The sequence below is a fragment of the Penaeus japonicus genome, unplaced genomic scaffold, assembly GCF_977035675.1.
Source record: "Penaeus japonicus unplaced genomic scaffold, GWHDUDI00000001_assembly GWHDUDI00000029, whole genome shotgun sequence".
NCBI lineage: Eukaryota > Metazoa > Arthropoda > Malacostraca > Decapoda > Penaeidae > Penaeus > Penaeus japonicus.
In genome coordinates, this window is record NW_028234431.1 from 24,571,589 (window position 1) to 24,576,588 (window position 5,000).

Sequence of the window (5,000 nt, forward strand, 5' to 3'; positions counted from 1 at the left end):
GATTGCAGAACACGCGAACACGTTAGTCAAAAATCAAGTTTACATCGATCTTTTTATATCAACAAGGCATGTGATTATATTAGCATAATTTGCAATCAGACCTAAACTTTAGATTGGAACTGATTGAATATTATCTCTCTGCTCTGAATTCTCAAAGAGATTTGAATTGAAGTTTGAAATGTGTGACGTATTTGAAGGAGATAGATTAGGGAAAAAAAATATACATCATGATTTTATTTTGGAAATCTCTGATGATTTAGGATATGATTTTTTTAAAAATAGATCGCTGGTTGTCTACTGAAATACAACAAAAGATTAGTAAAAAAAGAAGAAACTTGAAATGAATATTAAAAAGGTACGATTATGAAGATAATAACGTAAAAAAAAACAATAATTATGCTAATGACGAATCTTAAAAAGAGAGACGAAGAAAAGAACATAATAATTAAAACAATAATTAGAGTATTACAATTTTCTTTCATCTGTTTTATGCCTGCTATTACCTCGTCTTCTCCTTGCAAGGTATACGTTCTTTCCTGCAAGGAAACGTCCTTCCCTCGTCTTGCAAGGAGCCGAGAAGAAGAGTTATGAAAGGTCACTGCCAGGGGTCAAGGAGGGCTGGAGGGGGGGGGGGGGTAGGAAAGCTGGGGGAGGGGTGAGGGAGGGTGGAAAGGGGGGTTAAGTAGGGAGGGCAAGGGGTGAGGGGAAGGGGAGTGAGTGAATGTGAAGGGAGACAAACATTTCAGTTCCTTGAGCAAAAGTTGGAAGCCAAATTGCACGAAGACTAAATATCACGCTCTTAACCACACTACCCAAATCGCATTTTTTTTTTTAATCTAAACTCTCCTAATCTTCCTCTTCAACATTTCATTCTAACTAGAAATCCACAATTCTTTCTTTTCTTGTAAACAAAAACAAAAAAAGCAACAAGTAAGGAAAAAATACAAACGAAGACTCAATAGGCAGTAACGATATTTCATCTCTCTATTAACTTCATTATACTTCTTATATAACACACTGAAGACATGATAAAGCCTGACACGGAACATGCAATAATCAACACGAAGACAGAAAGAGAGAAAGAATTAAAAAAAAAATAAATAAATAAAGATAAGAAATTATGAACTGTTTGCATCAACTAATTGTGAACATGAAGAGAACAAATCGCTTCACTGACGTTGAATATATTGCAAATAAACATAAAAAAAACTTAAGCCAGCAAAAAACATTAAACAAAACTATCTACCAAACCCAACAGACCAAAAAAAAATAATAATAATAAAAAATAAAAAAATAAATAAATAATTAAAATAAAAAAACGTAAAAAAAACACAAATACACACATCACAACTTCGTATCAAAACACTCTCGAGACGCTATTAGTTCAAACACGCAAGATCAAAATAACGAAAGATTCGTGTGTGAGATTGTTCTTGCGAGGCCTTCATTCATCAAGGGTCATTAGCGAGGACGGAACCCATGATTAATAGCCATTATTACAATCGAATCATTGTAAGGCCAAACAAGTGGGGTGGGAGGGAGGGGGAGGGGGAGGGGGAGGGGAAGAGGAGAGGAGGGGGGGAGGAATTGGGGAGGGAAGAGGGGTAGGAAGAGAGAAGAGAGGAGGCGTGGGGTGGGTGAGGAGGATGGGAAGTGAGGTTTGGGTGGAGGGGGGAGGGGGGAGGATGGCAGGGTGGGAGGAGAGGGAGGGGAGGGGGAGAGGGGAAGAGGAGGAGGGAAGAGAGGTAAGTGGAGAGGAGGATGGGTGGTAAGGGGGAGAGGAGGGCGGGGAGGGTAGGGAGGGAAGGGAGGGAGGAGGGGCATTATTATTATTATTATTATTATTACTACTACTATTATTACTATTTATATTACTATTGCTATTATTATTATTGATATTATTATTATTATTATTATTATTATTATTATTATTATTATTATTATTATTATTTTTATTATTATTATTATTATTATTATTATTATTATTATTATTATTATTATTATTATTATTATTATTATTATTATTATTATTATTATTATTATTATTATTATTATTATTATTATTATTATTATTATTATTATTATTATTATTATTATTATTATTATTATTATTATTATTATTATTATTATTATTATTATTATTATTATTATTATTATTATTATTATTATTATTATTATTATTATTATTATTATTATTATTATTATTATTATTATTATTATTATTATTATTATTATTATTATTATTATTATTATTATTATTATTATTATTATTATTATTATTATTATTATTATTATTATTATTATTATTATTATTATTATTATTATTATTATTATTATTATTATTATTATTATTATTATTATTATTATTATTATTATTATTATTATTATTATTATTATTATTATTATTATTATTATTATTATTATTATTATTATTATTATTATTATTATTATTATTATTATTATTATTATTATTATTATTATTATTATTATTATTATTATTATTATTATTATTATTATTATTATTATTATTATTATTATTATTATTATTATTATTATTATTATTATTATTATTATTATTATTATTATTATTATTATTATTATTATTATTATTATTATTATTATTATTATTATTATTATTATTATTATTATTATTATTATTATTATTATTATTATTATTATTATTATTATTATTATTATTATTATTATTATTATTATTATTATTATTATTATTATTATTATTATTATTATTATTATTATTATTATTATTATTATTATTATTATTATTATTATTATTATTATTATTATTATTATTATTATTATTATTATTATTATTATTATTATTATTATTATTATTATTATTATTATTATTATTATTATTATTATTATTATTATTATTATTATTATTATTATTATTATTATTATTATTATTATTATTATTATTATTATTATTATTATTATTATTATTATTATTATTATTATTATTATTATTATTATTATTATTATTATTATTATTATTATTATTATTATTATTATTATTATTATTATTATTATTATTATTATTATTATTATTATTATTATTATTATTATTATTATTATTATTATTATTATTATTATTATTATTATTATTATTATTATTATTATTATTATTATTATTATTATTATTATTATTATTATTATTATTATTATTATTATTATTATTATTATTATTATTATTATTATTATTATTATTATTATTATTATTATTATTATTATTATTATTATTATTATTATTATTATTATTATTATTATTATTATTATTATTATTATTATTATTATTATTATTATTATTATTATTATTATTATTATTATTATTATTATTATTATTATTATTATTATTATTATTATTATTATTATTATTATTATTATTATTATTATTATTATTATTATTATTATTATTATTATTATTATTATTATTATTATTATTATTATTATTATTATTATTATTATTATTATTATTATTATTATTATTATTATTATTATTATTATTATTATTATTATTATTATTATTATTATTATTATTATTATTATTATTATTATTATTATTATTATTATTATTATTATTATTATTATTATTATTATTATTATTATTATTATTATTATTATTATTATTATTATTATTATTATTATTATTATTATTATTATTATTATTATTATTATTATTATTATTATTATTATTATTATTATTATTATTATTATTATTATTATTATTATTATTATTATTATTATTATTATTATTATTATTATTATTATTATTATTATTATTATTATTATTATTATTATTATTATTATTATTATTATTATTATTATTATTATTATTATTATTATTATTATTATTATTATTATTATTATTATTATTATTATTATTATTATTATTATTATTATTATTATTATTATTATTATTATTATTATTATTATTATTATTATTATTATTATTATTATTATTATTATTATTATTATTATTATTATTATTATTATTATTATTATTATTATTATTATTATTATTATTATTATTATTATTATTATTATTATTATTATTATTATTATTATTATTATTATTATTATTATTATTATTATTATTATTATTATTATTATTATTATTATTATTATTATTATTATTATTATTATTATTATTATTATTATTATTATTATTATTATTATTATTATTATTATTATTATTATTATTATTATTATTATTATTATTATTATTATTATTATTATTATTATTATTATTATTATTATTATTATTATTATTATTATTATTATTATTATTATTATTATTATTATTATTATTATTATTATTATTATTATTATTATTATTATTATTATTTTATTCTATTACTTTATTCTTTCTTTCTTCGCCATCATTTTTTTCTTATTTCTATTCCTTTCATTCTATTTTTTTTCTTATTGTTAATTCACTATTGCCGTCTTCTTTTTTTCAATTTCTTTAACCTTCTTATCTGTCTCCCTTTCTCCTTCTCTATACTGATACTTCGTCAATTATATATATATATATATTTTTTTTCTTTCCTTCTCACTCCCTTTTTTTCTTTCTTTTTTTTAGTTATTTCTTCAACCTCTTCCGAATCTCCTCCTTCTTTCTTGTATCTTTCTACTTCTCCTTCTTCTTCTTCTTCGTCTTTTTCTATTCTTCTATAATCACATATTTTCTTCTTCTTCTTCCTCATCTTCTACTCTTTCATCTTCTTTTTGCAATCACTATCATATCATTATTCTATCATCCTTTCCCCATCTTCTCTTTTTCTTCCTTTTTATCATAGCCTATTCTCCTAATTACAATTATCGCCGAGGACAGTTAATTAAATGTGATGACATTGCTCGTTAAAAAAATGAGAAAGAAAATGAAAAATATTAAGTGTTGATACTGAATGATACTGTAGTTAATGGCCTATGAAACTCATTAGTAAGAAAGACAGTAATTAATGATTTGTTAATAGTAA